Source organism: Bos javanicus, chromosome 2 (genome assembly GCF_032452875.1).
Source record: "Bos javanicus breed banteng chromosome 2, ARS-OSU_banteng_1.0, whole genome shotgun sequence".
NCBI classification, from domain to species: domain Eukaryota; kingdom Metazoa; phylum Chordata; class Mammalia; order Artiodactyla; family Bovidae; genus Bos; species Bos javanicus.
Genome location: NC_083869.1, coordinates 100486071 through 100500504, shown reverse-complemented (window position 1 = coordinate 100500504; position 14434 = coordinate 100486071). Strand labels below are relative to the sequence as shown.

Below are 14434 nucleotides of genomic sequence, written 5' to 3'. Positions count from 1 at the left end.
CAGTCTTATGGACTCTGTGGGAGAGGGAAAGGGTGGGAAGATTTGAGAGAATGGCATTGAAACATGTAAAATATCATGTATGAAACGAGATGCCAGTCTAGGTTCGATGCACGATACTGGATGCTTGGGGCTAGTGCACTGGGACGACCCAGAGGGATGGTATGGGGAGGGAGGAGGGGGAGGGTTCAGGATGGGGAACACATGTATACCTGTGGTGGATTCAATTTGATATTTGGCAAAACGAATACAATTATGTAAAGTTTAAAAATTAAATAAAATTAAAAAAAAAAAAGAAAAAAAAAAAGATCAAGGAAAAATAGGACCTCTCTGTAATCCAGGTAATATCACCCTGAGGGATGGCTGCGCTGAAAGGAGGTAAGATCAAAGACTCAGTGGTCATAATAGAATATGAATGTTTATGCTTATTAAGAAAGATAAATAGAATTTTATAATTAACAGCCACTTCAGACTATAATTTAAAATGTCCTTTCTCTCAATGTGTAATCTTAAAAAAAGAACTAACAATTTTATGTTTCTGTGCAATGCATTAGTGGTTGCAGTTTGCTTTTCAGTTACTTACTGGTAGCAATTTGCTTTTCAGCTACTTTTAATATGATTAAAAGTAATCATATTACTATTATGATTAAAAGTATCATGATTATGCTTCTGTACAAATTTTGTATCCAACTGCAAATCACAGGCTAACTCTAATAATTTAATGGGTGCTGTCTATGTAATCCTATCAGAGATGTACCCTGCTAAGTGTTAAATAACTCAGCTTCTGTAAATATAGCCTTACATTGTCTAATTTAAAGGCACAATTAGACTTCAACATGTCTAAATGTCACCAATAACAGTAATTAGCCATTACATTAGCTTATTGAGAATTAGTTGATAAGAGTCCAATTAGATTTTTAAATCACCATTGCAAATTATTAAGCTCTGTTTTCAAGAAACATCTTTTACATCATTAGTGACCCAAAAACATTGCAGAGGACAATGCCTTTTTTTAAAAGAATGACCTCTAAGAGACCTAGGTTTAGTTTGTCTGTTCACTGAAGAGTCAGTCATATAATTAACTTTTCTCATCTCTTTTCTCAGTTATTCAGATGGTCAGTGAGAAAGGCAATGGCAGGCACAAACTCCTGAAACCATCTGTAAAGTCTAACCATATAGCACTGTCCTCATATATTACACAGTCTTGATTATGCAGCAGAAAAGTTTCGTATAAAATATGAATCCAACAGTATAGCTTGAAGAGTTACATATTGTGTATTCTTAAAGTAAAATACTTTAAAAATCTAATACTGCTTTTAGATAAATTACTTCACTTGTCAATAGAGTAGCTTTCATGGAATAATTAATATTTTCTAAAATATTTCCTAAATTCTACTGAGAAATTTTCATAATGTATATTGTTATTCAAGCTCCAGTTTGCATACATTGTCAGTGTGCTAATTCTTTTGGAAGCTATATAAATAAGAGAAAGCTTTCCTTTTACCTTTCCCTTTAGATATAGATTATTTTTTTTTAAAGATCAACATATGCTTTGTTAAATTTGAGAAACAAATGTAACCATTCTCATTTCTGCTAGAAATTATATATTATTTCTGAAGGGGTTAACATGTTCAATCACTTGTATTGAACATGAAATTGGACAGAAATATCCACAAAATACCATAAAACTGGAAATGTACACAAAATTGAAAACTGTATCCTCTCTTAATACAAGATTCAGACTTTATTCACTTCACACATCAGGTTTTCAACAAGAAGAACTCATCTAGGAAAAAACAGGAACTTGACAGAGGTGCTTTCTTGGAAGAATCATGATCTATATACAAATCAATGGCAGTGAAGAACACACACATACATTGAAAAGTTAGAAAATATAATTTATTATATCTTTGTTCTACAGTAAGTCAATAGGAAGACACAAATACTCAAGATAACACATCAAACATGTTGAAATCTTCTTACTTTGGAGTGATGTATTCTGTGTGATGGCAGTGTGCCTTCTAAAATCAATGCTGTGTTTACTGATGATTTTGTCATATAGTCTAGCAGAATTGTTACATGAAAAAGGAATGCCCAAAGAGACACTTTAAATTTGAGAATTATTTTTCTCTGTTCAGCTGTTAAGCTACTTCTCAGGAAACCAATAATTCACAAAGTGAAATTAAGCAAGGTGACTCAATTATGTAGTTTTATGTTCCAGTTCCTGTACATGCTTTAAAAAGGCATGTCAAAAATCATTTTGCTCCTTAGCAGTCAGCAAGAGAATAGGCAATCCACAGTGGAATTTCATGGTATGGATTCATGGTCATGCAATATGAATTGTGCCCTCTGGAGTTCCAGGGATCACTGCCAGTTAAATCACAGTGGTTATGATGAATTCTGAAATCTCACGACTATGTGAATACAGATGTGAGTTCATGTAACCAGCAAGACTCTGAATTTGAGAGATGCTAGAAAGCCAGAGACACAATCAAATGACATTTTGTCCTTAAAGCACCTAGGTGATATGAATGGGAACAACAGATTTCTTTTCACACTTCAGAATATTGGGGATTGGTAAAAAGTGCCTGAATTCTTCTTTTTCCTTGTATCATATATTTGGAAAATCTATCAGAGGGGTTACAGGAGAAAACATGATTTTCCTGACACAGATTCTCAGGAACCTTAGGAGTGTGTGTGGCAGGAAAAAGTATGGAAAAAATAATCACACTTTTCTTACCACAACTTGGAATTAATGGAGTCAAGAGACCTCACCCATACTCATATACACAAAGACATATTCACCTTAGTAATTTCAAATTCTCAGAGGAAATTGTACATCTTTGTCTTCTGCCAGTAGCACGACTGCTGCTAAGATGCTTCAGTCGTGTCTGACTCTGGGCGACCCCATAGACAACAGCCCACCAGGCTCCCCTGTCCCTGGGATTCTCCAGGCAAGAACACTGGAGTGGGTTGCCATTTCCTTCTCCAATGCATGAAAGTGAAAAGTGAAAGTGGAGTCGCTCAGTCGTGTCCGACTCTTAGCGACCCCATGGACTGCAGCCCACCAGGCTCCTCCATCCATGGGATTTTCCAGGCAAGAGTACTGGAGTGGGGTGCCATTGCCTTCTCCGAGTAGTATGACTAGTCTTAAGAATTAAAGCATGCCTCATTCTCCTTTTATTTGCCAGCAGAAACTCTTTTTGTAGTCTTTTTATGATATGAAATTAAATCCCAAGTTTCACCTGCTTCTATTACATAAAGCATTCTCATTAAAACTGCGAAAAGATATGTAAAGTATGCTATTAGATAAAAATGTAAAATGCCGTGAATTTTACTTCTCAAGATTTTCCAGCTTCTATCCATTTGCTGAAAAAAAAAAAAAAAGAAAATGATATAAAGTCTGAATTTCTGTAATGTAAAGCTGAATTCAAACTTTTTTTTAAATTTAGATGCATATTTATCAAGTAACTTGAATAACTTGCTATTTATTCATATTTCTTGTAAGGAAAAAATGCTGTTTCTCAGTCTCACAGAACCTTTCAAAAAGGCTAAGACCTTAGAAGTAAGGATTTGAAATCAAGCTATGACCAGAGGATTATGAACAAGTTGATGATGCTCATCTTGACCTAGTCTCCAGGTGAAAGTTCCCCTGGCTCCATTGCTTCCACAGATCTCTGATCTCCAAACACTTTTGTAATCCTGGGGAACATTAATGTAGGGAGGGAAAATTTATGCAGTTTTATGTGTTCACATAATATTACCTTTGAACACATAATGTTACCTTTCCCTGGAGTTCTAAATTGGTGATATCAAAAAAAACCCTCTCATTGAACCTAGAAAACTAATGTAAATTCTTATTAGCACTTTTATTAAAGGAAAATATAATAAATGAATGAAGGACATAAGTATAAGTAATTTATACTTGCAGGAATAAAAACATGCACAAAGCTAAGGCTAAAAGCTAACATTTACTGATCGTATACTAAAGTTCAGAATCTAGACAAAGCATTACCATAAACTTCCTAATTTACTCATTCTGGCCCCTGAAACAGATGTTAATATTATTTAGATAAGAAAACATAGTTTTAAAATTATACTTTGTCCAAGCTCTACAGCTAAGACTTGCTCCCATGCCTCGCTGATCTCAAAGTTCCAGCTCCTAACAATTACACTTTAATACTAGCTACATTAACCCACTGTAGTACTCTTGCCTGTAAAATCCCATGGATGGAGGAACATGGTAGGCTACAGTCCATGGGGTCGCAAAGAGTCGGACATGACTGAACGACTTCACTCACTCACTAGCTACATCGCCTTAACACTTAGATGGGAGTGCATGCGTGCTAAGTTGCTTCAGTCATGTCTGACTCCTGTGACCCCGTGGACTGGCCTGTGAGGCTCCGCTGTCCATGGGATTCTCCAGGCAAGAATACTGGAGTGGGTTGCCATGCCGTCCTCCAGGGGATCTCCCTGAACCAGGGACTGAACTCGCATTTCTTATATCTTCTGCATTGGCAGGTATGTTCTTTATAGCACTAGTGCCCCCTGGGAAGCCCTAACACTTTTATATCTATATTTAAATATACTGATGAGAAAAATAAAAGAAATAATACTTTCTAGGTATATTCCAGAAAATTTTCAGATGCATTAGGACTTAGAAATGAATCTCTGTTGAGTCTTTTTTTTTTTTTTTTTTTTTACAAAGATTTGTCTAGTCAAGGCTATGGTTTTTCCTGTGGTCATGTATGGATGTGAGAGTTGGACTGTGAAGAAGGCTGAGCGCTGAAGAATTGATCTCTGTTGAGAATCTTGTACAATGAATAAGAAATTGAATACATGGCCCAAGACAAAAGTGTAATTATAATCATAAAAGCACGGAGAAAAATTTGTCAATCATTATATATACTATAGAGAAGACCAGAAATAGATAAATAAATTAGTACTTTTATCTCTAGAAAAGGTTTCTAGTCAACATTGGTAGCAACATTGGTCATGATAAATTTAAAAAACCTCAGAAAAAGCAATCACTGAGATCTTAAAAACAAACTGAGTCAATTCATTTAGAAATTTAAAACTTTATATCAGTTATAAATCATATATTGAAAGCAATAAATATAACATCATTGAACAAATAAAAGAAAACTTAGAAAGCCACATCATCTCCAAGGAACCATAGCTGACATCCTTCAAAGATGATAAGAAAATATATTATAGCAATTAAAAGACTCAGCCAGTTTACAATGACAGGCGATTCCAACTCCAGGAGAAACTCAGTAAAATGTCTCAAGAGGAAAAAAAAGAATGAATAAAAGACATGACCACTAAGTAACCATATGACCTTATGTCCACATCTCAGATACTTCCTTTCCTCTCTCTGGGTTTCATTTTCTCTACATTGCATTCAACTTTTAAATTCCATAGCTTTATAGACTTTATTTGCCTTTTTTGACATATAGGAAGAAGATGTATAAGTGAATTCTATCTGAAGTTCAAATAAGAACAAAAGTTAAGGTTAACACATTAACCTCACACCATATTTACCTGTCAGTCTTAAAGCAGTAGTGCCACAGATATCATTGGAATGGCCAACCTTTCTCATACAAAAAAGACTTTAACACACTAATACTTGAAATGGACAATCTGCATGTCTCATCATTAATGAGAGCAAGGGAAGAAGAGATGTAGGCAGAACATGAGACAAGAGGGGTTGAAGGTCAGGAAAATGAAAAGGTACAAATATAAGCATTAGAGTAAGGCTAGAGACCGCAGTCAACATAAAAACCAGAGATGGGTTGTGAAACAAATCATATAATCTCAGGGTAAGATATGTAAACAACAAGGTGATCTAGAAAAAATGAGCAAACAGCAGAAGAAAGGCAGTAATGCCCATCCTTGGTCTCTATTTATATTCATTCATCAAGAATACTCTTAAACAAATTTGGAAAATATAAGATTACTAAACACGGTCGTCTCCTGGAATTTAATCAAGCTCCCTGAGACACAAGCATTTTCATAACTCTCATCAGCTTCCAAATTTGAGGAACACAAATCAAAGGAATAAACTTAGCTAAACCTGGGAGTAAACTTAGATGGTGGTTTATGTAACAATTTTTAAATCCTAAAATCTGTTATAACTAGTATTCTGCTTTCCTTTGTAATATAAATAGAAGACTCTAAGAGATAATAAACCTTTTAATCTGTATATTTCATATACTTTAAGTTCTAGTTATATATATTCTCTAGCAGAGGATGAGATGGTTAGATAGCATTACTGACTCAGTGGACATCAATTGGAGCAAGGGAAATAATGGAGGACAGAGCAGCCTGAAATGCTGAAGTCCATGGGCTGTAGAGTCAGACATGACTTAGACTGAACAACATATAGAAAATTTAATTAAGAAAACCAGGAAAGTTGGTCTAAAGTAATTTTGTAAGAGACACTCATTTTTCTGGCCTTCTCTGACCATCCATGATCCCTCTTACTAAACACTCTTTGTTTTCCCTACTATTCACACTACAGAATAATGTTCAAATATCTTAGTACATCACCCAAGGCTCCCCGTAATCTGATTTGCCTGATTCTCAAACCAATTTCTGCCTTTCTCTTTGTCTTAAAAACATCTTCATTGTGTGTCAACTTTTGCCCACATCATTCTATTTCTTGCTTGTGTGCATTTTTTTTTCTTTGGTTCTCTGTATTTGGAATGCCTCCTCCTTCTCTTTATCTAATTATTTTTATTTATTCTTTAAAACTGATCTAAAATATTTGCTCCTTCAGGAAGCCACCTTGATATTTCATCAGTATTACTCTCTGGTTCACTAGATAATCAACCTATTTGCAACTTTTGCCTCAGTAATATTCCAGGTATAAAATTAGACTATACTTCATGTTATTTCATGAGTATCACTTTGTGCCTCTCCAGAGTTTTATGTCTATGATACCAAGCATGGGCTTCCCTGGCGTCTCAGCTGGTAAAGAATCCGTCTGTAAGCCAGGAGATCACAGTTTGATTTCTGGGTTGGAAACTTGCCCTGGAGAAGGGATAAACTACTCACTTCAGTATTCTTGCTTGGAGAATCCCCATAGACACAGGAGCCTGGTGGGCTACAGTCCATAGGGTTGCAGAGTCAGACATGACTGAGTGACTAAGCAGACCAAACCAAACCTAAAGTAACTGCTTATTTTCTTTCTTACAATTTATATAATATTCACCAGATAATTTTAATATATTTTTATGTCTATAAGACAGATGTGATATAGCATTTGTAGTGAGAATCAAAGAATCTTCCTGAAATGCAGGAGACCCTGGTTTGATTCCTGGGTCAGGAAGATCCCTAAAGAAGGAACAGGCTACCCACTACAGTGTTCTAGGGCTTCCCTGGTGGCTCAGGTGATAAAGAATCTGCCTGCAATGTGAGAAACCTGGGTTCGGTCCCTGGGTTGGGACGACATTACTTTGCTGACAGAGGTCCATATAGTCAAAGCTATGGTTTTTCCAGTAGGCATATATGGATGTGAGAGTTGGACCATAAAGAAGGCTGAACATCAAAGAATTGATGCTTTTGAACTGTGGTGTTGAAGCAGACTCTTGAGAGTCCCTTGGACAGCAAGGAGATCACACCAGTCAGTCCTAAAGGAAATCAGTCCTGAATATTCATTGGAAGGACTGAGGTTGAAGCTGAAGCTCCAATACTTTGGCCACCTGATTCAAAGAACTGACTTATTAGAAAAGACCCTGATGCTGGGGAAGATTAAAGGCAGGAAGAGAAGGGGATAACAGAAGACGAGCTGGTTGTATGGCAACGTTAACTCAATGGACATGAGTTTGAGCAAACTCTAGGAGTTGGTGAAGCACAGGGAAGCCTAGCGTGCTTCAGTCCATGGGGTTGCAAAGAGTCAGACATGACTGAGTGATTGAACAGCAACAGATGAAAATTAAACGTGTGTTTTGGAGCCAGACTTATCACTTGCTTTATAAATTTTGGCAAGTTACTAACCATTTCCCACCATTTTCACACCTATAAATATGGAAGAAAAATGCCACTATCATTGGTTATTTGTAAGATGTTATATTAAAAGCAACTGGCAAAACGCCTAGTGAACAAATATTATTGATTATTTTCTTTCAACTCTAAGCTCCTAGAAAATAAATGATGATGGTTTGTGTTTTTAAAAAAAACATCTTCAACAATTAGCAAGCACAGTATGTGGTATGAGTACTTTGTAAGTGTGTGTTGAATGAATAAATCATTATGAATAAATAAACATATATATACAAATAAATCATTAGTAAATTATGTTTCTATAATCTAAAGCTCTTAAAGTATTTCCTAATTAATATTAACTAGAAAAAATGTTCAGCAGTTTTTAGGAAAATCCATTAGAACATGGTTGAAAGAAAACCTAAAGACATGAAATAAATGAAACATCTACTTGCTTACACAGGAGTTCCCAGAAGCCCATCACTTGCATCTCTATTCCTCATCCTGTGCTAACTGTTCTGGAAAAAGAAAGATACTTATTACATCATATTATTAATACACATAGAGGTTCATACATGACTACTGGAAAAACCATAGCTTTGACTGGATGGACCTTTGTCGGCAAAGTAATGTCTCTGCTTTTTAATAGGCTGTCTAGGTTTGTCATAGCTTTTCTTCTAAGAAGCAAGTGATTTTTTAATTCCATGGCTGCAGTCACCATCTGCAGTGATTTTGGAGCCTAAGAAAATAAAGTTTCTTGCTGTTTCCATTGTTTCCCCATCTATTTGCCGTGAAGTGATGGGACCAGACACCATGATTTAGTTTTTTGAATGTTGAGTTTTAAGCCCGCTTTTTCACTCTCTTTCTTTTTTCACTTTCATCAAGAGGCTCTTGAGTTCCTCTTCGCTTTCTGCCATAAGGGGGGTATCATCTGCCCCCCTTAATATTTCTGGGGTTGTAGATATTTCTCCCAATGATCTTATTCCAGCTTGTGCTTCATCCTGCCTGGCATTTCACATGATGTACTCTGCATATAAGTTAAATAAGCAGGGTTGCAACATACAACCTTGGCATACTCCTTCCCAATTTGGAACCAGTCCGTTGTTCCATGTCCGATTCTATTGCTTCTGACCTGCATACAGACTTCCCTGGAGGCAGGTGAAGTGGTATGGTATTCCCATATCTTAAAGAATTTTCCATAGTTCGTTGTGATCCACATGGTCAAAGACTTTAGTGTAGTCAGTGAAGCAGAAGTAGATGTTTTTATGGAATTCCCTTGCTTATTCTATGATAGAATGGATGTTGGCAACTTGATATCTTGTTCCTCTGACTTTTCTAAATCCATCTTGAACATTCAGAAGTTCTCAGTTCATGTACTATTGAAGCCTAGCTTGGAGAATTTTCAACATTACTTTGCTAGCGTGTGAGTTGAGTGCTGTTGTGCTGTAGTTTGAACATTCTTTGGCATTGCCTTTCTTTGGGATTGGAATGAAAACTGACCTTTTCCAGTCCTGTGGACATTGCTGAATTTTCCAAATTTGCTGGCATATTGAGTGCAGCACTTTTAAGAGCACCATCTTATAGGATGTGACCTTGAGAATTCCATGGACAGAGGAGCCTAGTGGGCTACAGCCCATGGGGTCACAAAGGAGTCAGACTTGACTGAGTGGCTAACACCTGGACCTGATTGACGTGTTATGCTTATGTTACCTTCCATCCAAATATAAATGTTGAGTATACAGCTAGATATATATGCCTGAAATTCTGGAAAAGGGTCTGTGAAAGAGGGAGTCATTATTATATAGATTTACAGCAAAAAGTTTACATGACATCATCAAGATTTGAGACGTCATTCAAAGAGTAAGTCCATGGCTCCTTCTAATTAAGCAAAAGCAATGTAGGCATGACACCACATGCTTTATTATTTACACTGGTATTACCAGATGTGAAGACAGGAGCAAAAGGTCATTAAAGGTCAGCACCTCAATTTCAATATCTCTGTCTGTCCCTCTTTAAAAAAAAATATTTATTTCTTTAGCTGTGCCTGGTCTTGGTTGCAGCACATGGGATGTATATCTTTATGGCATGTGGGTTTTTGGTTGTGGGATCCAGTTCCCCGACTAGACACTGAACCTGGGTTCTTTGCCTTGGGAGCTCAGGCCTTGAAGTCTTAGCCACTGGACCACCAGGGTAGTCCCCTGCCCCTCTTTTTTCCTTTCTTTCTCACTCTGTCTCTAGCTCTCTCCCTCTCCTTCTATCTCTCTCTCTCTCTTCAGCTCCCTCCATTTCCTCATCACCTATTCCCTCTCCATTTCTCATTTTTCAGTCTTATTCTAAAAGATGCAACCATTTGTCTTATCTGCCTCAGACTAAACAAGGTCGGGATGAGATATAAAAATGTAGATAACAAAATACCTATGAAGTGCTAATTTTATTTATTAAGCACCTGCATTTTCATGGCACTTATAATTCTGATGACTAAAAATCATAGTTCCTGCTTTCAGTTCAGTTCAGTTCAGTTGCTCAGTCGTGTCCAACTCTTTGCAACCCCATGAATCGCAGCATGCCAGGCCTCCCTGTCCATCACCATTAGTGATTGTTATTTATAACAAAATGAAAATATTCTGATTTCCTTATATTGTTGGTATAAAAGTGAAGACTTTGCATATAAAATAGCATGCAAATTAAATATAATCCACAAAGAGACATTACTGACTTTAGAGAATGATTCTTACTTTGAGTAATTTTTCTTTGTTCATAGTTTTATGTCAAAATATTATTCTGCTTTGAAGATTAGGTGTGTATATAGTATAGATTTTAATAGTTGGTTACTCATCATATTTCATTTTACATGTGTTTTACATATGCAGGTCCTACTTAAGTAAAATACATTCTACACCTGTGTATTAGACACAAGTTTTACTATAAGAAAAAAATAATATTTAAATCCAAACTAAATAATAAATTCTATAACTTCATGACTTTCTTTGAAGCCATGAACCATATAGCACTCAAGATAAATTTATGTACTGTGAAAAGAATAGCTGCCTTCTCCCAACCACACCAAGCCTTTATCTCTTTCTGCATTCACTCATATCTCCATGGATATAGTCACCTTTTAATTAACATTTGCTTTCATGATCAATAAAACGTCACAAGCATTTGATATTAAGTAGAAATGTGACAGAAAACAAAGTAGTTCTCCAAAAGTTCTTTCTGTATATTATTGAATTTTAGAGCTGTGTTTTTAACATTTCAGTGGAATTCCTTTCAGATTCTCAAAATCTTAAGTCAAAGTTTACTTTCAGTGAAGACTTTATATGTATGTGTGTGTGTGATTTCATTAAATTAGTTTATTTTTAAAATTTACCTGTCTGGTTTCAGCAAAATGGACGATTTTATCTGTCCAATGAGTATATCTACCCAAATGATTCCTTCCTCTTCATCTCATTTTTTAAGCAATAGTGCAATTTTGTGTATGTAGTAAATCCCATCACTTCTGCTTCCCCTCCAACATAATGCTACAGAGTTGCCATAAAACTTAAAACTATAATACATATTATTAATTATAACAACCTGTTATTCATATTATATTTAGTAAATTTAAATATCTTTGTATTTTAGTTCCTTTCCACAATTGGAACTTTGTCAGCATTTTAAGTCAACTATTGGAAAATATATGTGGTTGTTAAGTGAACAGGCTCTGGACTAGACCCATAAAGTTTTGACTCTAACAGCTATAATTTCATCATGTGTTCTTTAATAAGATAATTACTTCCCTGTGCTCAGTTTCCTACTCAACAAAATGGGAACAATAGGACCTACCTCAAAATACTGTAAGGAGGAATACAGGTAATTAAAATGTTTAGCACAATCCATTGGACACATCAAGAACTTACTTGTTGTTTATTTGCTAGGTTGTGTCTGACTCTTGGCAACCCCATGGACTGTAGCCATCTGGGGTCCTCAGGCAAAAGTGCTGGAATGGGTTACCATTTCCTTCTCCAGGGGATCTTCCCGACCCAGGAATTGAACCCACATCTTCTCACTGGCAGGCAGATTCTTTACCATTGAGCCACCTGGGACGCTCAGATGTTGGTAAATGTCCTTACAATTTGGGGTAAGGACTATTATTTTCTGGCCCAAGACCACCACCTCTGGTATGCTTATCTATCCAAATGTATATGGTCCACTGAAGACATAGGCTCCTCTACTTGCTTGGGAATCTTGGCTTTGCCCAACCACTTGGTAGAAGGCCAGCATGTATGAATAATTATCCATAGACCCTTCTGCTTTCTGGGTTTTGGATAGGTTTATCCAGTGGTCCTTTTGGGAAGCCACAGCAGGAAATTAGAGTGAGAAAACATAAGCAGACTATTTATTCTCCTGGATGCTTCTTTGTGAGATCTGTTTGGTTTGTGTCCTTCAATAGATGGGCTATTGCTGCTCTAGAGGAAGATGACACCACAAGGCTCTCCTTGCTCTGTATCTCCCTCTTCTTGGGTTTAGTTGTGTTGGGCCTGAGACTTATGCCAGCTCTGAAGAGCTGGTCCCATTCTTGCACTACCCTTTATTACTCCCCCTCACTGCCTACAGCTGTTAAAGTCATAACTTTTACATTAACTTTCCTTGAATTATCCTGATTTGAGTGTGTCATCTCTTAGTTTCTAGGGATCTGGTTAACTGGGGAATAAACAACTAGTCCCCAGAAATCAGGGTGTTTTCTAAAAGTGTGTTCAGGGGATGGGACTTCGGTCCCTTTATCTGTAACATCAGAGATTTCCCTTCCTTCTCGTTTAGAAGGTATGCATCTGTCTCTTTTCTTCTGAATACTAATACATGGAAAGTGAAAGTGAACATCGCTCAGGCATGTCCGACTCTTTGCAACCCCATGAACTGTACAGTAGGAGAAGGCAATGGCACCCCACTCCAGTACTCTTGCCTGGAAGATCCCTTGGATGGAAGAGCCTGGTAGGCTGTAGTCCATGGGGTCGCTAAGAGTTGGACACGATGAGTGACTTCACTTTCACTTTCATGCATTGGAGAAGGAAATGGCAACCCACTCCAGCGTTCTTGCCTGGAGAATCCTAGGGACGAGGGAGCCTTGTGGGCTGCCGTCTATGGGATCGCGCAGAGTCGGACATGACTGAAATGACTTAGCAGCTGTAGCAGCAGCAGAACTATACAGTCCATGGGATTCTCCAGGCCAGGATACTGGAGAGGGTCTAGGGGATCTTCCCAACCCAGGGATTGAACCCCGGTCTCCCAATTGCAGGCAGATTCTTTACCAGCTGAGCCACAAGGTATGGACTTACCTCAAATCCATTCACATTCCCTTTAGTTTAATCTTCTCAGTGAGTTTATGGTTTTAAAAGCAAAACCAGGAAGTTATCTTTGAAAACTCCAGTGAGGTGAGGAAACTCAATAGTTATCTCCTTGGAATTACAGGAAGAAAAATATAGTATTTACAAAAGATAAATTGATACCTCAAAAAGATCAACTATGACACAGCTTCAGATACTATGTATATATAATACTTTTAAAAAAATCTGGCATAGAAAAAATGTTTTTCGCCATATCATTGTATTTAATATAACCTAGATAGTATACTAAAAAGCAGAGACATTACTTTGCTGACAAAGGTCCATATAGTCAAAGCTATGGTTTTTCCAGTAGGCGTGTATAAATTGATGCTTTTGAGCTGTGGTGTTGGAGAAGACTCTTGAAAGTCCCTTGAGCTGCAAGAACAAACCAGTCAATCCTAAAGGAAATCAACCCTGCATCTTCATTGGAAGGACTGATGCTGAAGCTGAAGCTCTAATACTTTAGCCACATGATGAGAAGAGCTGACTCTTCTTCCAGAAGAGCTGGGAAAGATAGAAAGCAGGAGGAAAGGGGAATGACAAAGGATGAGCTGATTGGATGGCATCACAGAGTCAATGGACATGAATCTGAGCAAGCTCCAAGAGATGGTGAAGGACAGGGAAGCCTGGTGTGCTGCAGTCCATGGGGTCAGAAAGAGTCAGACATGACTGAGCAACTGAACAACAACAACAATATTATTATTATATTTAAATATAGTGTTTTTATTTCCTTCACATAATATTCTTGCCCAATTTATGTCATTCTTGAAGTCATAGCTTAATAAAAATTAACAATAAAAAAGATTTCATAGGTGATTTATATCTATAAAATTATATTTGTTATATTTATGAAGTTGTTAAGATGGAGCTAATTTACCTAAGTGAGTTTGAAATCTTTTTATTTCATATATTTCCAAATAAACACATTATCATCCTCAGTTCTATATTTATGTAAGTCTTCCAAAAATTATCAGATATATATAAGTGAAGCTTTCAGAATATTCAGTTGCCCCCCATCCCATTTCTTCTTCTAGCTTTTCATGCATCCTACGTTTGTTCCCAATGCACTAGGCAAGCACTGGCCTGTA

The 14434-nt window shown here is 36.8% G+C and overlaps 1 protein-coding gene across 6 annotated transcripts in view; it reads left to right on the top strand.

Annotated features, from left to right (window-relative positions):
- Nucleotides 1–14434, top strand: part of ERBB4 (erb-b2 receptor tyrosine kinase 4) — a 1283620-nt gene that overhangs the window by 107074 nt on the left and 1162112 nt on the right. The gene's annotated exons all lie outside the window — the stretch shown is intronic.